Source organism: Macaca mulatta, chromosome 19, assembly GCF_049350105.2.
Source record: "Macaca mulatta isolate MMU2019108-1 chromosome 19, T2T-MMU8v2.0, whole genome shotgun sequence".
Taxonomy (NCBI): Eukaryota; Metazoa; Chordata; class Mammalia; order Primates; family Cercopithecidae; genus Macaca; species Macaca mulatta.
Genome location: NC_133424.1, coordinates 22210398 through 22222323, shown reverse-complemented (window position 1 = coordinate 22222323; position 11926 = coordinate 22210398). Strand labels below are relative to the sequence as shown.

The window sequence follows — 11926 nt, the reverse complement described above, 5'->3', positions numbered from 1 at the left end:
TTATGTTAGCTGGTCAGTTATAGGAATTATTTTTATGAAATTTAGTAGTACACACAAAATAATTTTCAAATGTAATTCCATTAGTGTATTAAGTTTTATTTAGTTAGAACATTCCATTTTGTTCTTTAAGGGCAGAAAGTTATATAAGCCTACTTTTTTTTTTTTTGGAGGTGGACTTTCACTACTATCACCCAGGCTAGAGTGCAATGGCACAATCTCAGCTCACTGCAACCTCCACCTCCTGAGTTTGAGTGATTCTCCTGCTTCAGCCTCCTAAGTACATGGGATTACAGGCATCTGCTACCACACCCAGCTAATTTTTGTAATTTTAGTAGAGATAAGGTTTCACCGTGTTGGCCAGGCTGGTCTCAAACTCCTGACCTCAAGTGATCCACGTACCTTGGCCTCCCAAAGTTCTGGGATTACAGATGTGAGTCACCGCATCCAGGGAAGCCTACTTTTATTTAATTACTGTGTTTTTAAAAAAATTTTTACAATTGACATAAGTGAATTTATTTATCGAGTCAATTTGTTCAGGTAAATGCTAGGGAAGTTTCATAAGCATGAGGATGTTTTTATATATGAATGTATCAACCATGACAGTGCTTGCTGTGTAACAGATGCTTCATAATAAGGCAGAAATATTTGTGCTGAAATTAGTTTGTAACTTTGAGTCAGATATAGAAAATATCAGCTGAGTGTGGTGGCTCACACCTGTAATCCCAACTTTGGGAGGCTGAAGTGGGTAGATCACCTGAGGTCAGGAGTTCAAGACCAACCTGGCCAATATGGTGAAACCCCGGCTCTACAATAATACAAAAATTAGCCAGGCATGATGTCAGTTGCCTGTAATCCCAGCTACTTGAGAGGCTGAGACACAAGAATTGCTTGAATGCAGGAGGCAGAGGTTGCAGTGAGCTGAGATAGCACCATTGCACTGTAGCCTGGGTGACAGAGTGAGACTCTGTCAAAAAAAAAAAAAAAATCATGATGAAAATATAACACTGATTTTTGATATGGAGAGGACACTTTTTTCCAGACTATAAAGCTGAATCATGCTGAATTTAAAAATAAATTCTGCTGCTTTAATTATCTTCTCCCCCCCCCCCCACTTTTTATGTTTATTCTAACTATGCATGTATCATAGCCCTTTTTCTTCTTGTTCTGTTATGGCTGCAGGTTCTCACTGGTGTCTATATACCATGTCATGTCACATGGTACATTGTAGGTTCTGATGAGAAAGTTGGTACTCTTTAATGCACTGAAAAATTGGTTTTAACCAGAGAGTTTGCTTATCAATATAACTTTCAGATCAGTTAATTAAAATAAAAGATTTATACTTTCCAGAAGTGAGAATATATCAGTTAGCATGGTTTTATTTGTTTATAAAAGAAAAACCAACCAGGCTTGTTGGCTCAAGCCTGTAATCCTGGCAATTTGGGAGGCCGAGGCAGGTGGATCATGACATCAGGAGATCAAGACCATCCTGGCCAACATAGTAAAACCTTGTCTCTACTGAAATACAAAAAAATTAGCCCTGTGTGGTATTGCACGCTATAGTCCCAGCTACTTGGGAGGCTGAGGCAGGGGAATCATTTGAACCCAGGAGGCAGAGATTGCAGTGACCCCAGATTGTGCCACTGTACTCTAGCCTGGTGACAGAGCAAGACTCTGTCTAATAAATAAATAAATAAATAATCGTGTTAGATTCTCACATAAACTGTGGAAAATGTAGTGTACTAAAATATGTATCTTAGAAATTTAATTTTTAAGAGAGTTGATTGTAAGTGAACAATTTCAAATTTACTTTTTTATAATATAGGACAACTACTTATGTTTCTATGCAGAATTTTTAGTTTTTAAGTGTGAATGTTAAAGTTGGCAAAATAATAAAATGACATCTGTGGACTTGATATTTGAAGTAATATTTTTTTTTTATGTTGATATTACAATTTGGAGGAATTTCTCATTTTTTCTAGTCTACAGTTTTTATTCTTAGTCACCCAACTGCAGTCAACTCCTTGGTCATTTTCTCTGGAAAACTTTTGGAGAACATGGCTGCTTTTGGGTTAAAATATTTCCTGTTACTTCGCATAAAAGCTAGTTTACTGTGTTCACAGAGTGGCCATTCATGGGACCATAAGCAACAACTTCACCTTTTAGTGTTTTTCATACTATTACCATCAACAACAGAAACTCCAGGTGCCCCATGCTCGAATTAAAAGCCCTAACTTACATTGGCTCTTCCCATACACTCTGCTGGATCAGAAAATGCTGTTAAATATCAGAGTTCTTCAGCCGGGCATGGTGGCTGATGCCTGTAATCCCAGCACTTTGGAAGGCTAAGGTGGGTAGATCACCTGAGGTTAGGAGTTCGAGACCAGCCTGGCCACCATGGTGAATCCCTGACTCTACCAAAGATACCAAAATTAGCTGGGCGTGGTGGCAGGCGCCTGTAGTCCCAGCTACTCAGGAGGTTGTAGCAGGAGAATTGCTTGAATCCAGGAGGTGGAGGTTGTAGTGAGCCAAGATTTTGCCATTGCACTCTAGCCTGGGTGACAAGGGCAAAACTCCATCTAAAAATAAATAAATAATAAATAAATATGAGAGTTCCTATGTTCATGGCTGACAAATGACAAAAACAGCACAAAAACTATATATTTTTGATACTATTGAGCTGTTAATGACAAAAATACAGTATCTGAAACATTGTTATTAATATGTAATATATAATTATATATAATCTATTTATAATATATAATTATAATTATTATATATAATACATATAATTTTATATAGAGAGATAATTTTTAGACAAGAATCTTGCTCTGTCACCCAGGTTGAAGTGCAGTAGCACAGTCTCAGCTCACTAAAACTTCTGCATTTCAGTGTCAAGCAATTCTCCTGCCTCAAATTCTTGAGTAGCTGTGATTACAGATGTGAGCCACTGCATACAGTTAATTTATATATATACACACACACACACACACACACACACATATATATATATATTTATTTATTTATTATGATTTTTTTTTTTTTTTGAGACAGTCTCGCTCCGTACTCCAGGCTGGAGTGCAGTGCAGCCTCTACCCTCTGGGTTTAAGTGATTCTCCTGTCTCAGCCTTCTGAGTAGCTGAGACTACAGGCATGCACCACCACTCCTGGCTAATTGTTGTATTTTTGGTAGAGACATGGTTTCACCATGTTAGCCAGGCTGGTTTTGAACTCCTGACCTCAAGTGATCTGCCTTTGCCTCTCAAAGCACTGGGATTATAGACATGAGTCACCATGCCAAGCTAAAAATATATTTTCAAGTTGACAGATAAAATGCGTATTCTGCAAAACAATATTTTGAAGTTGTATACATTGTGACGTGCTTAATTCTAGGTAATTAATGCTTTACCTCACATAGTTAATATTTTTGTTGAGAGGTCACATGGCATTGTCTTAACATTTTTCAAAAATAAAAATACATTATAATGAACTATAGTCACTGTGCTGTATAACGAATCTTTTGAACTTATTCCTCCTATTCAACTATAATTTTATATATTTTTTTCCAACACTCCATTTCTTCTAAATACCTTGGCATCTGGCATTCACCTTTATATTCTCTACAGCAATAACATTGTTTTTTTAGAATTTATGTGTAAGTGATATCATAAGATATTATTAATTCTGTGCCTGGCTTATTTAAATTAATATAATGTTCTCCAGGTTAATCCATGTTATTGAAAGTAGTAGAATTTTCTTTTTTAAAAGATGAATAGTATTGTATAAGTATACCATATTGTCTTTATTTACACATTAGATGTCAAACTATTGACTGTATTTTGGCTATTGTGAGGAGTGCTGCAAACAATATAGAAGTGCAAATGTTTCTTCATCCTGATTTTATTTGTTGTGGATATATGTCCAATATTGAAATTATTGTATTATGTAATAGTTCTGATTTTATGTTTTTTTGTGAGATCTCTTTTGTTTTTCATAATGGCTGTCCTCATTTACATTAAAACCAACAGTGTGGAAGCATTCCTTTTTCTTCACATCTATGACAAGACTTTCTTTTATTTTTAATAAAAATCATTCTATCAGTAGTGAGCTGATATCTCATAGTTTTTTGGGGGGGGGGGCATGCCTTTCTCTGATAATAATTGACATTGAGCATTTTTTATTATATTTTTTGGCTATGTATATGTCTTTTCTTGAAATTATTTAAGCTTTTTGCTTATTTTTAGTTGTTATTTGTTTTTTGTTGTATAGTTATTTGAGTTTGTTATATTTTTTGATATTAACCTCTTGTCACATGTATGATTTGCAAATATTTTGTCCCATTTTTTAGTTGTCTCATTCTATTCTATCAGATTCTGTGCAGCAGCATTTTAATTAGAAGTAATGTGAGAGCCTGGCCCAGTGGCTCACACCTGTAATCCTAGCACTTTGGGAGGCTGATACGGGTGGATCACCTGAGGTCAGGAGTTCAAGACCAGCCTCATCAACATGGTGAAACCTCCTGTCTACTAAAAATACAGAAATTAGCTGGGTGTGGTGGCGCTTGCTTGTAATCCCAGCTACTTGGGAGGCTGAGGCAGGAGAATCGCTTGAACCTGGAAGGCGGAGGTTGCAGTGAGCTGAGATCATGCCACAGGACTCCAGCATAGGCAAAATATCGAGACTCCATCTCAAAAAAAAAGAAAAAAAAAGTAATCGGAGTAATCTATTTTTCATTTGGTTATCTGGGATTTTGAGGTTAAATACATTCACTGCCCACGCCAATGTTATTGTGCTTTCACTGTATTTTTTTGGTAGAAATTTTAGAGTTTCAGGCCTTGTGTTTAAGAACCTAATGTTTTTGAGTTGATTTTTATATGTGGTGTGAGATTAGGGTCTCGTTTTATTGCTGTGTTTGTGGATGTAAAGTTTCCTTAACACCGTTTATTGAAGATACTGTTCTTTCCCTAAGAAACTGTCACCTTTACATTTGTATAAAATGTATTTAGTTTATTACTTTACTGTTCTTTAGATTATAATGTACAGGTCTTTCAACTTTTTGGTTAAATGTATTTCAAAGTATAGTTACTAAAGTTTTTGTAGATGGAATTGTTTTTAAATTTCATTTTGATATATTCTGTATAGAAATGCTACTGAATTTTGGGTATTGCTTTTGTATTCTGTAAGTTTAATGAATTTGTTTATTATAATAGTTTTCAGTAATGTCTTAGGCCTTTCTATACTTAAGATTACATATAGAAATAGAAGATTATTAAACAGGGATAATTTAACTTACTTTTTCCAATTTGGATGCATTTGGTTTTATTTTCTTCTCACTTATGTTTAGTAAGACTAAAAAAGTGGGCATCCTTGTCTTGTTCTTGCTCTTAGAGTAAAATCTTAAACTTTTTTTGGTTTAGTATGTAGTTAACTGTGCATTTTTTTGTTGTTGTAAATGGTATTTATCAGCTTGAGGTGCATTTCTCCTATATCTATTTTTTTTCAGATTTATTATGAGGGAATGTTGAATTTTTTCAAACTTTTATTCTGCATCTGTTTAAATAGAGTTGTGAAATCACAACTAATTCTATCTGTGAACATCTATCTCTATGCATGGAAACTACAAAATTTAGAGAAAGTAGACAAACCTATGGATACATACCGCTTCTAAGATTGAACCAGAAATAAACAGAAGTCTTGAAGAGAGCAAAAATGCATAAAATGTATAATTAAATTAGTAATTAGAAGAAAAAACTACCAACCACAAAAAGTCCTGGATCATATGAATCCACAGAAAATTTTACCACATATGCAAAGATGAGCTGGTCCTAGTGGTATTGATTGTTTTCCAAAAAAAACACCAAGGTGGGATTCCACCCTAACTTACTAAGTAAAATTAGTATCATTTTGATACCAAATGTAGTGAAGACAGCACAACAACAAAAACAACTACAGGCCTATATTCCTGATGAACGTTGAAACAAAAATCCTCAATGAAATACTAGGAAGCTGAGTTCATAAAGAAATGAAGTTGCCGGGCGCGGTGGCTCAAGCCTGTAATCCCAGCACTTTGGGAGGCCGAGGCGGGCGGATCACAAGGTCAGGAGATCGAGACCACGGTGAAACCCCGTCTCTACTAAAAATACAAAAAATTAGCCGGGCGCAGTGGCGGGCGCCTGTAGTCCTAGCTACTCAGGAGGCTGAGGCAGTAGAATGGCGTGAACCGAGGAGGCGGAGCTTGCAGTGAGCCGAGATCGCGCCACTGCACTCCAGCCTGGGCAACAGCGTGAGACTCCGTCTCAAAAAAAAAAAAAAAAAAAAAAGAAATGAAGTTATTTTGCCACAATCACGTGAGCTTTATTCTATGAATGCAAGAATATTTCATCATATGCAAGCTAATAACTGTAACTCACCATGTGAAGATAATTTTAAGCAAAAATTTATACCACAGTATATGCAGAAATAGCATTCAAGAAAATTGAATACTGACTCATTAACATATTCTCAAAAAGCAGGCATTCAAGAAACATACCTCAATACGAGGCATCTATGACAAATCCTCAGCCAACATCATACTGAACAGGCAAAAGCTGGATTATTTTTATTCTCTTTAAGAATAAAAATAATACGGCCGGGCGCAGTGGCTCAAGCCTGTAATCCCAGCACTTTGGGAGGCCGAGACGGGCGGATCACGAGGTCAGGAGATCGAGACCATCCTGGCTAACACGGTGAAACCCCATCTCTACTAAAAAATACAAAAAACTAGCTGGGCGAGGTGGCGGGCGCCTGTAGTCCCAGCTACTCGGGAGGCCGAGGCAGGAGAATGGCGTAAACCCCGGAGGTAGAGCTTGCAGTGAGCTGAGATCCGGCCACTGCACCCCTGCCTGGACGACAAAGCAAGACTCCGTCTCAAAAAAAAAAAAAAAAAGAATAAAAATAATACAAGAATATTCACTCTAAACAGTCCTGTTCGACATAATTCTGGAAGTCCTAGCAAGAGCAATCCAACAAACAAGGCATCCAAATAAAAAAAAGGAAGTCAAATTATCTGCACTGACGATATAATTCTTTTTCTAGAACACTTCACCAGAAAACTCTTCAGCCTAAAAAAAGACTAAAGCAAAATCTTAGGAGACAAAATTAATATACAGAAATGAGTAACATTTTTGTGCACCAATAACATTCAAGCTGAGAAAAAAATCAAGAACATAGTTCTATTTACAATAGCTGCGAAGAAAAAATAATATACCTAGAAATGCATCATATCAAGGAAGCAAAATATTTCTACAAGGAGAACATAAAGCTGCTGAAAAAAATCAGAGACAAAGCAAATACATGGAAAGGCATTTCATGCTCATGAATTGAAGAATCAGCATAATTAAAACGTTCATGCTGCGTAAAGCAAACTACAGATTAAGAGCTATTTCTATTAAACTATCAATTTTTTTTTATAGAATTAAGAAAAAAAGGCTGGGTGCAGTGGCTCACGCCTGTAATCGCAGCACTTTGGGAGGCTGAAGTGGGTGGATCACTTGAGGTCAGGAGTTCAAGACCAGCCTGGCCAACATGGTGAAACCCTGTCGTTACTAAGAATACAAAGAAAAAAAAAAAAAAAAAAAAAAGCCAGGTGTGATGTTGCATGTCTGTAATCCTAGCTACTCAGGAGGCTGAGATGGGAGGATTTCTTGAACCCAGGAGTCAGAGGTTGTGGTGAGCCGAGATCATGCCACTGCATGCTCCAGCCTGGGTGACAAATACTCCATCTCAAAAAAAAAAAAAAAATTCTAAAATATGGAAGAATCAAAGAACTCAAATAGTCAAAGCAACTTTAGACAAAAAGAACAAACCTGGAGACCTCCCATTTATCTTTAAACTGTACTGCAAGCTACAGTTATCAGTATAACATGGTTCTGGTACAAAAGTATACATATAGACCAACGGAAAAGATGAGAGATCCCTGAAATAAAGCTACACTACTACAATTGACTTACTGAAAAGGTGTACAGAAATAAAGGGAAAATAACTTCCTATCTAATAAATGATAGTGGAAAAACTGGCTAGTCACATGCAGAAGAAAACTGAATCCCTACCTCATGTCATAAAAAATGTAACTCAAGATAGATTAAAGACTTAACTCTGAGAGTCTTCAATCTACAAAAATCCTAGAAGAACACCTGGAAAGTACTCTCCTAGACGCTGGCCTCTGGAAAGAATTTATGACTAACACCTTATAAATGAATGCAACAAAAATAAAAGTTTTAAAATGGCACCTAAGTAAACTAAAAAGTTTTGCACAGTAAAAAGCTATCAACAAACATACAACCTACCATATGGAATAAAATATTTGCATACTATATACAGCAATGAATTAATACATGGAATCTAAAAGAAATTTAATAAAAAAGCAGACAAGTGATATAAATACTTCTCAAAGGAAGACATAAAAGCTGCCAATAAACACGCAGAAAATTACTCAAGATCTCTAATCATAGAGATGTAAAGTTTTGGAGAGAAGAAAATCTTTATAAACTGTTGGTGGAAATGCAAATTCAGCCCCTGTGAAACAGTTTCTAGATTTTTCAAAGAACTAAAAATAGAATTGCCATATTACCCATTAACCTCTTTTTAGGGTATCTACCCAAAGGAAAAGAAAGTATTTTACCAAAATGACACTTGCACTTACATGTTTATTGCAGCACTGTTTACAGTAGCAAAAACATAGAATTAGGTACTTATGAATATTAGATTGGAATTTTAAAATGAGGCATTTATACACCATGAAATACTGTGTGTCCACAAAGAATAAAGTAATGTCCTTTGCAGCAACATGGATGTAGCAGAAGGCCTTTTTTTCTTTTTTTTTTTTTTTTTTGAGACAGAGTCTCGCTGTGTTGCCCAGGCTGGAGTGCAGAGGTGTGATCTTGGCTCACTACACGCTCCACCTCCCAGGTTCATGCCATTCTCTGCCTCAGCCTCCCCTGTAGCTGGGACTACAGGCACCTGCCACCACGCCTGGCTAAGTTTTTGTATTTTTAGTAGAGACAGGGTTTCACCGTGTTAGCCAGGATGGTCTTGATCTCCTGACCTCGTGATCCACCCGCCTCGGCCTCCCAAAGTGCTGGGATTACAGGCGTGAGCCATGGCGCCAGGGCCGAAGGCCATTATTCTATGCAAATTAACATGGAACAGAAAAACAAATGCATGATTTCACTCACAGGTGGGAGGTAAAACATTTAGTGCACATAGAAACAAAGATGGAAACAAACACTAGAAATTTTAAAAAGGAAGAAAGGGAGACAAGCCTTGAAAAACTGCTTATCAGGTATAATGTACACTACATGGGTAATGGAATTATTAACTGTGCAAACCTCAACGTCCTGATTTATACTTGTTACAAATTTGCACATGTACCACCTGAATCTGAAAATAATAAAATGTTTCGTGGTATAATGCCATGTTACATTTCTCCAGTTCTGAATTAGTTGTAATTAGGGTTGAGAGATGGAATCATTTGCGCCTTTGAGCATAGGGGTAAATGTTTTTATACCAGGTCTCCCCATGTTCTATAAGCTAGCCTCTCTGAAAGCTCTTGGCCTATAGCTCAAGAAATATTTTATTCCCAAGTATGCAGATAAAGTAAAAGACAATGTGAGATTGTGAAAATCATGCTAAATTCCTTCATTAGGAAAAGAAGACATTTTTCTTAAAAAAATGCATAAAAGTCTAATGTCCATAGCCTAAGAATAATGAATCAAGGAGTAGTTTCAGACCACACTGCTGCAAATGCTTACTCCATCACAAGAAGTAGAAATAATGGGTCAGAAAGTATTTTTTAGAGTACTTTTTAAAATCTATTGCAGTGTTTAAAATTTTGTCTTTATTATCTATCATATAGAAGTCTGTACTTTAAAAAGCCATGAATCTTATATTAATATGCTCACACATATATTTTCCCTAGAAAAGTGCTGGTGTGTTTGCAATGAATGTGTAGCATTTCTGGCTTTCTTTGTGCTGCTATGTTTGTGTGAAATAAGAAGACAGGAAATAAAGCAGAGTTAACCATGACATTTCTAGTTTCTACAACCAAAACATCTGAAATGTGTTATGTCAACAATAAATAATGGCAGTATTTCAACATATAGAAATGTAAATTGATACTTTATATTTTTAGCTTTTTTATAGTTTATAAAAATTTATAGTCCCTGAATTATTATAAATTAAACAACTTGAACATGGAGATACCAAAAAGTTTTATCTAAATGATAGTATTAATATTTTAATAGCTTATGATTCTGAGTCACAGTTGCCCCCACTGGGTTTACTGGAAAGCAGTTATTTATCTCCTAAGTATAGGTGGAGAATAGGTTTTTATAACCCTAAGCATACAGATTATTTATTTATTTATTTATTTATTTTGAGACAGAGTTTCCCTCTTGTTGCCCAGGTTGGAGTGCAATCTTGGCTCACTGCAACCTCTGCCTCCCAGGTTCAAGTGATTCTCTTGCCTCAGCCTCTCAAGTAGCTGGGATCACAGGCATTTGCCACCGTGCCTCATTAATTTTTGTATTTTTAGTAGAGACAGCATTCCACCATGTTGGCCAGGCTGGTCTCAAACTCCTGACCTCACGTGATCCACCCACCTTGGCCTCCCAAAGTGTTGGGATTGCAGATGTGAGCCACCTCTCCAAGCCCAGGCCTTTTAAAATTAGCACTGTTTAGATTTGTACAAAATTCATAAGTTTGCAGTAACAGAAGCTTTAATATTTTTTCCTAATAGAAGTGAAAAAGTGGCCAGGTGTCCCAGCACTTTGGGAAGCCAAGACGGGTGGATCACCTGAAGTCAGAGTTTGAGACCAGCCTGACTAACATGGTGAAACCCCATCTCTACTAAAAATACAAAAATTAGCTGGGTGTAGTTTTGGGCGCCTGTAATCCCAGCTACTCAGGGGGCTGAGTCAGGAGAATCACTTGAACCTGAAATGCAATCAGGAACCACTTGATACCGAGTTTCACTCTTAACTATTATACCCTCTCAACCTGGGAGGCAGAGGTTGCAGTGAGCCAAGATCTCACCATTGCACTCAGCCTGGGTGAGAAACCAAGACTCCGTCTCAAAAAAAAAAAAAAAAAAAGTGAAAAAGCAATAAAATTAGCTTTTTAAAAATAAGTTTAAAAGAAACTTCACATTTGTTCATTAGGCTTAGAAATGAGTACTTTAAACCAAAATCAAGTTCTACATACTATCTAAGGGTAAAAAGAAGTGGTTTGTAAATTCCTCTTTATGTCTACTAAATTGGAAAATTCAAAGCCAAAATGGATGAGAGGGTATAATAGTTAAGAGTGAAACTCGGTATCAAGTGGTTCCTGATTGCATCTCAGTTCTGCTGTTTATGGGCTGCTTGACCCTTCAGCTGTACAGTGAGGATAATGGTGCCTAAATCCTAGGGTTTTGTTAAAATTAAAGCAGGTAATACAAATAATGTGCCAGAAGAGCATCCAACACATGGCAAATGTACAGAATATTTAGCCCTTATTTGTCAATTCTGTTAGATTGTGATCAATGTTAAGCCTAAAAACCAGGTAACCACATCAGTGATTATACCTATGTTCGTTCTACTCAGTCAGTCTGAGGCTGTATAGTAGTTGAATGTTTCTAATGCTATCCTTGCCAAATTATCATATATTCACATATGTGTGTGTGTGTTTCCTGAAATTTTAAGATGAACAAGCATTTTCTTCTCTGGCCAAATTTCTTAAAGCTTTTTTTGGTCTTTGGTTCTAAAAAAGTATTAGTATTTTTGATTGGCAAATCAGAGTTGTATACATTTATGGGGAACAATATGAAGTTTTAGTATATGTATATAATATGGAATGAAAAAGTCCAGTTAAGTAACATCAATTGTCTTATCATTTTTGTGGTGAGATATTTGAA

At 36.3% G+C, this 11926-nt stretch overlaps 1 protein-coding gene and 1 pseudogene across 1 annotated transcript in view; one reads left to right on the top strand and one right to left on the bottom strand.

Moving 5' to 3' along the window:
• Nucleotides 1-11926, bottom strand: part of LOC721315 (uncharacterized) — a 219091-nt gene that overhangs the window by 79390 nt on the left and 127775 nt on the right. The gene's annotated exons all lie outside the window — the stretch shown is intronic.
• Nucleotides 1979-2295, top strand: MACMULV1R-PS1036 (vomeronasal 1 receptor macMulV1R-ps1036 pseudogene; annotated as a pseudogene).